Below are 14,417 nucleotides of genomic sequence, written 5' to 3' on the forward strand. Positions count from 1 at the left end.
GCTACGTTACAGCTGCAGTGAATCCTTAGAGACATATCGTTTCATGTTAACTTTGAGCTGGCCTTGTCTGTTGTCCCCGTCTAATGAATGAGACGGCCAATTTTAACTTTCCTATTTTGTGTTAATTTTTATTTCCTCGTTACCGATTTGTTATATATCAGAATCTCTTTGTTTGCCATTTTCTTAGCCTAAAACGGTCTGGCCTCATATATCCATATGAGTCACCCACCCTTACTTTTTTCTTGAATGTCATTGTCACTGCAGTCTTCTCATCCTCTCTAAAATTTCAGCTTTTTCCTCTGAAACTTATTATCTCCTTCTCTGCATTATTTTCTTCTTATCCCTTATCACTATACTTACTTCCTGTAGGAAGCAGCCTCTAATATGGTCCCCAGTGTTCCCCACCGCCTGGTATTCAAGTCCCTGTGTAATTTCCTCTCTTTTAAATATGGGCAGGACTCATTGACACACTTCTTACAAGGACGATGTGACCTAATGGAGGGATGCCATTTCTGAGATTAGGTTTAAAAAAGTGGTGGCTTCCACCTCTCTCTTTGGGGAAAATAAGCTGATATTGTATGAGTAACCCTATGGTCAAGATCCTATGGCAAAAAATGATGTCTCCAAACAACAGCCAATAGACACCTGAGGGAGCTTGTTAGTGGAACTTGTGACCACAGCCATGAATGAGATGTTGACAGAAGCCTTATGAGAGACCCTGAGCCAGAAGCAGCCTGAATAGCTGCACCTGGATTTGTGACCCACAGAAACTGTGAGGTGATGCATGTTTTAAGTTACTTACTTTTTGGCATAATTAAATATGCCATACTAGTACTAGATAACCGTTACTTTTAGTTAGCTTGATTACCGTTTTAGCAACTAGAATGTTAACCTTTGTAGGGAGTGATTTGGGATTTGTTTTGTTTCCACTGTTTTTCCTTATTGCCTAGAACTGGGAATAACATTATAACTGCATATTAATATATAATTATAAGGCATCCGGATTTTGGCACCCTGATAAGGAAGTAGAATATGCTGTCTTAATACATCTAACTTATGTAATATAAGGGTTACTTGTCTGATCACACAGGGGTTTTTATCCAAAGGAAACCCACTTAAAAAAAAAAAGGCACAGAGAAAAGAACAGCCTGGAAATTAGCAAGTCCTTTTGACACATTTGACCCACATTACACATGACCGATAATGTGTTGCCTTTTATTAAAAATGAAGAAATAAACAGCACAGGAGTTCATCAGCTGTACCTCAATCTTTTCTTCATTCTTGGAGGTTATGCAAAGAAATAAGTCTTAAAACAAATTTCATAGCATCTTTTTGTTGATAAATATAGCAATTTACTAATTATATCCCCGATGAACCACAGACAGCTTTCATTTGTACTGAATTCTTGCTTATCTATATCTACCAATTACTAAGCAAAGTGGTTTTGTAAGTTGACATGTATTACAAAAAATAGTATATATTCTAAAAATTATAATAATTTCTCCATTCCAGTCCTGACCACTCCACTTCTCTCATGAATCATGTTTCTTTATTTGTGGGGGGAAGTTTCTAGGACCATCACTCTATTGAATCAGTCCATTGTATTATCCCTGTCCCAAATATGCTATTTTTAAAACTTAAGCTTTATTATAATTCTTAATAATCTGGGACACAAGTTCCAAAACTTTATTTATTTTTTTTAAGATTTTATTTATTTATTTGATAGACAAAGATCACAAGTAGGCAGAGAGGCAGGCAGAGAGAGAAGGGGGGAAGCAGTCTCCTTGCTGAGCAAAGAGCCAGATGTGGGGCTCAATCCCAGGACCCTGCAATCATGCTCTGAGCTGAAGGCAGAGGCCTAACCCACCAAGCCACCCAGGGACCCCCTAATACTTTATTTTTTTTTAAAGAAGGCTTTATATATTCTTGGTTGCAAGTCCATTGAGAAAGGCTTATTGAACCCACTTCACAAAATTGTGAATTTCATTGAGGTGAATGTACAAATCGAGTTGGAAAGAAAAACAACACTTAAAATATTGAGTTTATCCTTACATAAAATTATTGCACATCTTTAATTTATTTCCAGACAAAATATATTTTTGCTGTAATTGCTGGCATCACTTTAAAAAATATATTTTGTAATTCTTTATTGGTAGTGAATAAAATTGTAAATGATTATAAGAGAAATAATAATATGAAATGATAAGAAGAGAAATCTTTGATTTTCATGTAATTAAATTTATCAATTTTTGCCTTGTCATTTGTTCTGCAAAAGTCTTATACAAGAAGTTCCTTTTCTGCCTCTAGGACACAATGAAGTTTTCCTTAATTTTCCTTTATTAGCGCTACAATTTAACCTTCAAAATTAAATATTTAATCCATCTAGTTTCCATCCTTGAATGTTGTGTTTGATTAAGTTTCTTGTTCTCTAGATGGAGAACTAAGCTTCTTGCTGCAATCTAGTTAAACTCTCTATCTTTCCATAGTGATTTTTGGTAATGCTTTATTGTATATGAAATGGCCAGATACAGTGGTCTAGTTTCTAGCTCTCTATTCTTTCAATTGGTTTATCTGTGTGTGTGTGTGTGTGTGTGTGTGTGTGTGTGGTTTGTTTGTTTGTTTTTTAGATTTTATTTATTTATTTGAGAGCGAGAGCGAGAAAGAGAGAGAGAGAGTGAGAGGGCATGAGAGGGGAGGTCAGAGGGAGAAGCAGACTCCCCATGGAGCTGGGAGCTGGGAGCTGGGAGCCTGACATGGGACTTGATCCCAGGACTCCGGGATCATGACCTGAGCCGAAGGCAGTCATAACCAACTGAGCCACCCAAGCACCCCTGTATGTTTTTATAAATGTCAAAATTTAAAACATGTAACTAATACTATAGCATACTATAGTATATCTTATTTTATCTTCTTTTAAAAAATTGATTGGGCTCGGGGTGCCTGGGTGGCTCAGTGGGTTGGGCCGCTGCCTTTGGCTCAGGTCATGATCTCAGAGTCCTGGGATCGAGCCCCATATCGGGCTTTCTGCTCAGCAGGGAGCCTGCTTCCTCCTCTCTCTCTGCCTGCCTCTCTGCCTGCTTGTGATCTCTCTCTGTCAAATAAATAAATAAAATCATTAAAAAAAATTGATTGGGCTCTTGTGCATTCTTATACTTCTCTATACATTTTAGAGCATTGTAGGTTTTTTTTAAAAAGAATAAAAATCCTATAATGGGGATGGATAGAATTTACATTAATTTAAAAGTAGAGGACAGAACTGAAGAATTTAATAGAAGAAATAGATTGTTACCTAGAACATATAAATATCTTTGTCAAATTAACAACAAAGATAATAAAGCTGTAACAGAAAGTAAATAAAGAATATATATTTAGCCAGTTTATGGAATAGGAAACCAAAAGAGTCAATAAGCATATGAATACATGTGCTTAAAGTCATTGGCATTAAACAAGGTTGGTTAAATACACTGGGACATCATTTTATATCTCAGTTACTTCCACATTAAAACGCTTTATAATCCCAAGTGTTGATGGGATGTTTCATGAAATTATAAAATTCTGCTGGTTATGAGATTATCTTTGGAACTCTCCTAGAAATCCAAATGCAATTTTTTTTTTATGCTCAGCACAGGATAAGTGCTCAGTATATTGTGTTTACTGCCTTAGACAATCAAAGTAAAAAAAAAAAATTACATTATCAAGAATGTATCAGCTTGAACAATAACAACCATAATCTCACCTTGCTCAATAAAGGTAATAAGACATGCAAATATCTTGGATTTCCTAAAACCTATATTAAGATGAATTGCTGATGCATATTTCACACAGATAAAAGGTCATATAATCAATTTTTTTATAGTCATAAACAATTTGGGGCAACTTCACAATGTGTATATAGCAAAAGTGAGGTCCTTTGTAATGTTTTCTGTAACAATTAAGGGAAACAACTCCAAGAAGAATACAGATTTAAATCTCTTAACTTATGGCTCATTTTTTTCTTGCCTTTGATTTTTCCCTTTGATAATTATTTATTATCTTCACACATTTAAATATCATTTTTTAACTTAAGACTAATTTTACACTTTATAGGACTTTTTTTCTGTGTATGCAGCACCAAAACTCTTAATTCACTTATCTTAAGGTACCTAAAAAAAACCTTCTTTCTTCAACATGATGGACATTCATATCATTATGTACTATACAAGAGACGGGAAAGAAATGAATATGAAATCAAAGTACAGATCAGAGTGATCTAGACGACAGGAAAAAAATGGGCATGGCAAGAGGACGACAACTCAGAGTTTAAAGGTTCTTGTAAAAATCAAAGCAGTAATGAATTTTACTAGACACAACCAGCCCCTGTTATCAGTAGATGAATGGAAATCTCTGTTTTTCTTTCAGAGGTAAGAGTAGGAAAAGAAAATGACAAAAGACAAGTGAAAGTTAGGTAGTTGAGGGGAAAATTATCTGAAGATAATTTCTTATTATGAATTGCATTTTATTTTAATGAAGTTTATTTATGTGTTCAGTTAAGTGTTTAATGTCCCCAAATTCTATCCACTTTTCGTAGCTACAAAACCCACAAAATGATATCTATAATAATTATTTCCTCTAGTCCCCCACAGAATGATTTCAAAGATACTATTTCAGTTATTTCACATGGTTAGAAAAGTAGTTAGGTCAGGCACAAGATATTATTAGCAAACCAACACTGTATTTTAAAAAGTCAAGTTAGATCTTCTGTTTAGTTCACTAAACTAAACCTAATTTTTCTTACTCCAAATGCCATATTGCTGCCATGTACATTATTCTATAATATTAGGCAATTGTAGTAGTTTCAAGTAATTCAGCAGATACAAAATGAACCTTACTTAGGTTTGCATGTTTAGGTAAGAGAACAGTAGGTGATTATCACCCTAATCTGGCACCTTCTACTAATCATGCTGATAATGTTCTATGAAGCAGTTTAAAAGACAGTCCTTGTGTTTACTAAATATAGTTTTGGCTTTAGGACAGATTTAGAATTATTACTTGTGAGACAAAAATTAAAAGATGGTAACATGCTAAATTTCATTTTTGTAAACACAGAAGTAAAATACATTATGGCTTTTGAGCCAAATGAGTAAGAAAAATGAAATTGGTTGGGGCAGGGGTGGAGATCCGGTAGGTGGATGGAAAAGGACAGTTCTAGCCAAATGGCAAGAGAATCAGAAATAAATTTGATGGGCATCTGTGTGGCTCAGTGGATTAAAGCTTCTGCCTTCAGCTCAGGTCATGATCTCAGGGTCATTGGGCTCTCTGCTCAGCAGAAAGCCTGCTTCCCTCTCTCTCTCTGCCTACTGCTCTGCCTACTTGTGATCTCTCTCTGTCAAATAAACAAATAAAATCAAGAAAAAAAATAAATTTCAAATGTACCAGCAGATTAAACTGCAAAACAGTTTGAATACAAACAAGAAATGTATTTTGAGGAATAACCCTGTGAGATTGGGGGAGGGGGGGAAGGGAAAGAGAAACACTAACTGCTAGTAGAGGAAAAGCAATACAGGAAAGAAAAAGAACAAAGTGAACAAACTGCAAGGAAAATAAATGATCAGTGTCTGGATCATCCCATGGGCACTCAGGTCATACAGTTGGAGAAGTTTAGTACCTAATTATGGGCAGGATCAAATCCACCAAAGGAACTTATTTCTCCCTCTTATCTTTCCTGCATGACTGTACCCTAATATTTACAGACTATGATGTTTCTCTTTTTGTTAACTCACTACCCCCCATGTCCTACCACAGCTTTCATTACAGATGAATTAATTATTTTTCAATGTATTCCATGTGCAAATCACTGTTATATTTGTTATTAGGCTTTAAAATGGGAAAGAAGAATTATTATAATATCACATTTTAGTTTTTAATTTTCTTTTGTAAGAGTAAGGAGAATGGGGAACAATGATTTAATATAATGGAATCTCTCTGGATTAACTGTATTTTGCTTTAATAAGCTTATTTGCACATATATATTTGCTATTTTAAGTTTTTAAGTGTAAATTCCATGCTATTCATTATATTCAAATGTTGTGCAACCATCACCACTATTTCCAAAAATAGTTTAATATCATAACAAAAACTCGACTTAATAAACATTAATAATATGGACTACTTCATAAATTCATATGATATTCTTGCACAGGGGCCATGCTAAGCTTCTCTCTACTGTTCTAATTTTTGTAAATGTGCTGCCAAAGTGAGCACTTGAGTAGTTTTTCTCACAGTCGTATCCATATTAGAGCTTCAGGAAATCCACCAAATAGAATGATGGCATTCTATTGGAAATTAATAGTAAGAAGAATTTGTGCCACATGTCCCTGCTCTCTGCTTCACTCTAAATTCTAAATTGCCAAAATTCTTCACTCATTCTTATAATTCTAGGGTAAGATTTATTTGTACTCAAGCCTGAGATCTAAAAGTGATGGAAAGCACCAGCTTAGCAGAATTATACTTTCTCAGTCAACTGGGGTTTGAGGCTTTGATTGATGTCATTATGTGATATTATGTAAAGCAAATTAGACCTCAAAGGAAAGGTATTACATATGCATTTATCTGCAGATTTAAATTCATTATATTTAATTTCTTAAAATTTGTATGTTTAAATTTTGTGTATCCAACTGTTTTAACAACATATGCTGGGATCATGGCTACAGCAGTGTTACTTGAATTACATGAACGTTGTGCTATATAAGAACCCATTCTTTGAATATCCTTTTTTAGCTTATATGATATTTAAGCACTCTTGTTTTCTTTTTTTAATAAGGATTTTATTTATTTATTTGACAGAGAGAGAGTGCACACAAGCAGGAGGGGTGGAGGAGGGACAGGGGAAGAGGCAGAGGGAGAGGGAGAAGCAGAATTCCCGCTGAGCAGGAAGGAAGCCTGATGCTGAGCTCCATCCCAAGACCTGAGATCATGACCAGAGGAGCCAAAGGCAGATGTTTAACCAACTGAGCCACCCAGATTCCCCTTGTTTTCCTGATAAATTTCTTAAGTATATATCTGGTAATAAGATCAAGGATTATAAAAATGAAAATTCTATTTTGAAAAAGTAGTGAAAAATATTTTTTATTCTAACACTTTCTAATCATTTATATCCTTTTAAAGTAACTGTTAAAATAGAATATTCTTAATAATAGATTGAAAACTATTTTTATAGGCCTGGTTAACCATGTGTTACTTTATATAATGAAAGGTTATTGATTTTCACATTATACATAGTATGTCTTCCTGAATGAAATCCATTTGTGTCTCAAAGTGGAATATGCATACTAAAATAATACAATAAGTAATATTTAGCTGCTTCTTTGATAAACATGTTCCAAACAATTAAATCTCAAATTGCAGCACTCCAAAATGCTTCCTACTCATGTATTATCTTACTTTATCTTTTGTTCTGCTTTTTTTCTAATTTACCTTAGGCTTGATGCTTCTTAAACTCCCACATTCATCCCGTCCCAGGTCATGTGAATTCATTCATTTTTATTTCTTATCAGGGCCACTGTTTTTCAGCCCTATCCTCTGCCCATACTTAGCCCCCAGGAAAATACTTATGCTTAAAACTAGTCATATCTGTCAAATCATTATCAAGTGATCAGTAACTTTGGGACTTTCTGTACAGTTCAAATGGTCTTTCTAGCATCTTGGGTAATATTAAATGCTTTTTTAATTAAACACATCTTACTTTTCAATTGTCCTATATTTTTAAATAATTTCCATCCCAATAACCTATAGATCTCCTCCTCTTCACCCCACTTGAGCAATATCGTCACCAAGACTGCCAGGATGTTAGCCTGCTCCATTTGCAAAATTTAAAATGTGGAATTTTACTCTCTGACCAAAGCCTCATACCCGGGCGACATTCTTCTACTTCACAATATACTGGAAATTAAATGGGCTCTGAAGTTTAAATATAAGTTTTACACTTACTGACTATGTGAATTTTGGAATAATTCTTGATCCCTGAACCTCATTTTTCTCTCATTTAAAATGAAAAGAAAATTACTCTGTATCCCATGGAGTTTATTTAAATATATGTTTAAATATATCTTTGCCTATAGTATATCCATTTTGATAATTGCAGAAAGCAGTTAGATATATATTTTTCTGTACTTCAAAAAAAAGTCAATAAGGTGAAAATACCACTTTTGGTTTTACACTCCAGATATAACTATATGGTAACTCATATATATGTCCTTAATTACCATCTCAGAGAAAGAAGAAAATTCTCTACTTAGGGCTATCTTATTAACTTTAGGTTTTTTTGTTTTTGTTTTTTTTTGCCTGGAGGGGATTAGTTTCAAGATGATCATCTTTTTCTCTTACATTTTAGAATAGGGTTAATAACCAATTAGAACTATGGAGAATGTGACTGGAAGATGTCCAATTCTGAGGCATGAGAGAACACATGAGATAGATAATTATCACTGGCATTTGCTACCCTACAAATATAATCATGTTTTGAAATGTCAAAATGTTATATGATTTTTACAAAGGTAAATAAATTGGCAATACAAAACACAACCAGCAATTATTCCCGTAGCTAATTCTGTAATTATAGGGGATTTTTTGTTTGTTTAAAGGAGGAAGTTAATATGATCATACATTCAATAACTGAAAGGTTTGTCACAAAAATGGGATAACTTTATGTGTCATTTTGCCATCATTGTCAAAAGAGAACTCAGGAAGTAGTTCAATGGCTTTATATTTGGGGAGGAATTCAAGCAGCCTCATTAAAAGATGTCCACAAGCAATCTTTGTGTCATCAATATATAAAATTGAATGCAGAATTTAGTATCAAATTTTTATTGTTTGTATCTTTAGAGTGTTTTTTCAGCTTTTAATAATGTAATTAATGTCAGTATCAGTCCTTAGTTTAACATACTTCTTCTTTTACAAGATATTAGCTATTATTTTTATTCCATTTAAAAAATGAGTTCATTCTGAAAAAAAAAATGTGCTCACTTGTAAGTCTGTTGGATTTTGCAATACAGCTTTAAACAAAGCAACAGATGATTTCTGGTTCTTTAGCTGAAAATTCATCTCTAAATATGTCCTCCATTTCTACAACACACAATTTCCCAATATGTTCTTCAGCTACAAAAGCTGAATATAATGAGAAAACAGATTTTCATTTATATTGTCACATTTGATTACTTCTGTTTCAAGTCTTGTCTGAAACTCTGACATACATATCAATAATTACCATTATTCTTATTTAAAAGCAAGCAAACTTCAAAGGGTCTTTCTTTTTCCCTTTCTTTCTATCTTTCTTTCAAGTAGTGCTTTCTTAGATGGTGTTTTGTGTGCCACCAACACAACACATTGTTTATTGGCAAAAAACAGGAAACAATACCTGGGATAGCTGGAACAAGAGCTTGCTAAGAGAGTTTATCTAATATTTGCATAGACATTCAAAATGATTAGAATCCTTGCATTGCATTAATAGTCCTGACAAATGAAGGCCAAATCAGAACTAATCAAACTGATATACTGGGGAAAATTAGGGATGGGTGCTACAACTACAAGTATGTGTAAAATATATTTCTTGGCTTCATAAATCTTTATAATAAACCTTAATTAGAATTATTTTTTAAGAATTACTTATGATTATCATGTTGCATGTAATTTAACATTAGTGAATATTTATTATATGTTGAATATCTCATGAGGCTTTTTATAAACATTGTTATCCCAATTTACTTGAAATTAAGCATAATTGTTACAGTAGCATACATGTATTTAATTAGCAACTGGGTAATGATTCTGCTATATCACTAGTTGATTAAGATTTACTTTACTGAAATTCTAAGGAAAATAATGAGTTAAGGTCAATCAACCATTGATGAAATAAAACATTATCAATGCCATGTAAAATCTAGCCTATCTGCCACTCTCCAGCAATGGATGAGTTGGTCAATGGCTCAGTGAAACAGTAAGCAAGGCAGATTCACAATTTAGTAAAAATGTCTTTCTTCCCAGAACACAAGAATCTGCACCTAGGACCTTCACAACAACCCACACTGGAAAGCTATATTTATACTACTCAAATAAAATCAAGGAAAAATAAAATCATCTTGATATAGAACTTTCCGTGTAATTGATGCAATAACTTCACTTTAAAAAACATTTTTTTCTTTTATTTTTTAATGTAGACAGAAATACTGTTGGAGAATTTTTACTACCTTAAAGTCGGTAGAGATGCTTATTATGTTAATGTCTGATTTTACTCTAGATTAATAAATATGCCATCATTCATTATATCACATTCTTTGCATTCCAATTCAGTATCATAAGTGTGTGTTAGTAGAGGCATCAAAATTATTAACCTATAAACACTAAGATTGGAGAAAGTAGTCATCTTTACTGCTTTAGGAAATTCTAAAAATTTTAATAATCTCTCTTCTATATGTTGTTGTAGAGAAAATTTTGTAAGTTACTTATCTAATATATATGTATACAATGTTTGCTTAACTTATAGTCACTTCATTTTAAATAAAGACTGCTTGGGTTTTCAGTCCTCAGAGTCAATGTTAGACTATGAAACCCAGAAGGTTAGCTCGGCTCAGTGTCCATGGAGACAAATCCCAGATTCCACAATAGCAACAGGATTTATATGGCACTATTCCTACAATGTATCACTTTGGACTTAATAATATTCTGTAATGTAACAGAAAAAAGCTAAAGTACTCAAATCCATGTTTAAAAGAATAGAATTCAATTTATTCCGAAAGTGTAACAATAACTCATTTCCAAATGACATAAAGAAAGCAGCAGGCATCAGATAAGTTTATTGCTATTTGTGTGAACTGTCAGGAAAAAAGAGAATTATCCAGTTGAGCATACTGAGAGACTTATTATCACATACAAATCATGCAGTTCAATACAGAAAAGCGCTCAGGATCATACGTCAAGAAAAAATATTGGAAGGAATGAAGATGCTTGCCTTCCATTCAGACAATTTGAGTTTTGAAGGACTTTTTATTAATCATTCTCTTTCTTTCACTCACATGAATGTACACATGTATATACACAATCACTTGCTAATCAAATCACATTAATTATGTTATAGCAAAATTGTCATATTTTAATATCCCTGATCACAGTCTTCAGAGGATTTCCTTTGTTTATTAAGTAAAAACCAAAAAACAAAAAACTAGCTATGTCATTAAAGGCCTTTGAGGTTTAGACTCACCTTTATTTTATCTTTCAAAATTATTGATCATTCAATTCATATGGATCAATGAATTTCTTGAAAGTCTGTGTAAAGACAAGCCTAGAATTCAAATACAGTTAGCATTGATTGAGTACCAACCATATCCTGGACTAGGCATTTTAACATATGATACCTCACTAACACTCCTGAAAGTCTTATAAACTCAACCATTGAAATCCTAGAAGAAAGGAAAGGAAAATAGTCCTCAAGTTTTCCAGTTTAGATTTTTTTTTCCAGCATAGATTTTTTTGACATTTTATGTCCCTTTGCCTTTTACTTTCTATTACAAATAAATTGTAGATTATTTCATTACTCTTAAGAAATTTAACCAAATTTATTTCTAGAAAATTAGAAGCAAATGTACTTTAAATAAGGATGGTATTCTACTCCTTAAAAGCAAACATTTTATGCAAGATAGTTACTATTCTGTAGAAATTAAGAATATTGCATTACATTTGATGCTTTGTGATTGATGAACTTGTGGATTGCTCTTTATTGTCTGTAATCTACTTGACTCAGTTTCATCACTTTGTAATTAGCAGAAAAGTGTGTCATCTGTATCTAAGGCAAAATTTGTATGTTTTCTCCATTTTCTTAGATAAACTTTCAGCCTCAATGAGTAACTATTTGAAATACCAATTTATATGTAAATAGAGGAACTCTATTAATGATCTTTTAAAAATCTCTAAATTTTTATTTAAATTCCAGTTAGTTAATATACAGTGTAATATTAGTTTCAAGTGTACAATTCAGTAATGGGGCTAGATTTTAAAACGAGGAATTTATGTTGGATGTGGACTTTAATTTTTGTTCTAAGTAGAATTTTTGTTCTTTAATATTGATAAGGTAGTCCCTAAGGTTAGTAATTATACTCCTGTGTATCCACTTTTTTCGTTTTGTAATTGCAAAAGAAGTATTTTAATAACAATTTTCAATCACTGTGGCTATTCTTTGATACTACACCAAATGTTAGCAAGTGATAGTTTCTTTTTCCTCTTCTCCTCCTCCTTCTTTTTCTAGTTGTTGTTGTTCTTCTCCTTCTCTTCCTTTTCCTTCTTCTTCTTTTAGTTTCATGAGTAGAATTTAGTGATTCATCACTTACATATAACACCCAGTGCTCCTTACAAGTGTCCTCCTTAATACCCACACCCATTTAACCTATCCCTGCCCACCTTCCCTCCATCAACCCACAGTTTCTTCTCTATAGTTAAGAGTCTCTTACGATTTGTTTCCCTCTCTTTTTTTCCCCCTCGCCCATGTTCATCTGTTTCATTTATTAAATTCCACGGATGAGTGAAATCATACACTATTTGTCTTTCTCTGATTTATTTCGCTTAGCATAATACACTTTCTTGCTCTATCCATGTCTTTGCGAATGGCAAGACTTCATTCTTTTGATAACTGAATAATATTCCATTATATATGTATAATATATAAATATATATTATAATAATATAATGTATAATATGTAATCTAAAATTATAATAAAATCATACAATATAATAATATATAAAATGGAATTAAATTTTATATATGTGTGGAAATTATATATATATATAAATATATATATATATTTGTAACATCTTCTTTATCCAATTATCAGTTAATGGACGTGTGGGATCTTTCCATAATTTGGTTATTGTTGATAATGCTGTTATAAACATCAGGGTGCATGTGCCCCTTTGAATCAATATTTTTTATATCCTTTGAGTATCTATTAATGATCTTAAGTAATTACTTAAAGAAGAAATAAGAAAGTGCACACATGGCAAATAAGCATATGAAAAGATGCTCCATATTATGTCACTAAGGAAATGCAAATTAAAACAATAAGATCCTACTACACAAGAATTAAAATAGCCAAAATCCAGAACATGGAGACTATCAAATGCTGGTGAGGACATGGAGCAACAGGAACTGTCATACATTAATGATGGGAATGCAAAACAGTACAGCCACTTTGGAAGACAATTTGGTGCCTTTTTTTTTTTTTTAAAGATTTTATTTATTTATTTGACAGAGACATCACAAGTAGGCAGAGAAGCAGGCAGAGAGGAGGAAGCAGGCTCCCTGCTGAGTAGGGAGCCAGATGTGGGGCTCGATCCCAGGACCCTGAGATCATGACCTGAGCCGAAGGCAGAGGCTTAACCCACTGAGCCACCCAGGCCCCCGACAATTTGGTGTTTATTAACAAAACTAAATGTACTCTTTTACCATATAATCCAGCAGTTGTGTTCCTTGTTATTGTCCTAGAAGAGTTGAAAACATGTCCACACAAAAAATATACACACAGATGTTCATAATATCTTTATTCATAATTGCCAAAACTTGAAGACAACCAAGACATTCAATAATGCATAAACTGTGGTACATTCAGACAATGGAATATTATTTAGATTTCAAAAGAAAAGAGTTATCAAGGTATGAGAAGACATGGAGGAAACTTAAACGCCTATTACTAAATGGAAGAATCCAATCTGAGAACGCTATATACTGCTACGATTCCAACCATAAGTCATTCTGGAGAAGGCAAAAACTATGGAGAAACTAAAAAGATCAGTGGTTGCAGTGGGGAGGAAATGAATAGGCAGAACATTGAAGATTTTTAATGCAGTAAAAATATTTTGTCTGATTATAAAGATGATTTTCCCAAACTCATAGAATATAAAATGCCAAGAAGGAACCCTAATGTAAACTATGGATTTTGGATGATGATAACATATCAGTATATATTCATTCTTGGTAAAAACAAAATATACCATTCTGGTGAGGAATGTTGGTCATGGGGTTGGCTATAAATATGTGGAGGGAGATGGGTATATGGAAAATTTCTGTACTTTTCTTTCAATTTTCCTGAAAATATAAAACTTATAAAACAAAGTCTCAAATTAAAAAAAAAGAAAAATACTTTTGTGTGAAGACAAAAATTTCTTCCCAACTTACCAGCTAATTTAATTCACCAACTAAAATGCTCACTTTTTCTATTAGATCTAAGAACTATGAATATACTGCATAAAATGCAACCTCATTGAACATAGAATTGCCATTTACCTCATTTAGAATGAGTTCTGAAGCAGATACACTAGAGGTCAACTTGTTATGAAAAAGCGAATAAGGTAAAAAGAAAAAGAAAGATGGAGATAGCGTCATGTGTTTTTGCGTTTTT

Source organism: Enhydra lutris, unplaced genomic scaffold (genome assembly GCF_002288905.1).
Source record: "Enhydra lutris kenyoni isolate GAN:26980312 unplaced genomic scaffold, ASM228890v2 scaffoldscaffold15, whole genome shotgun sequence".
NCBI lineage: Eukaryota > Metazoa > Chordata > Mammalia > Carnivora > Mustelidae > Enhydra > Enhydra lutris.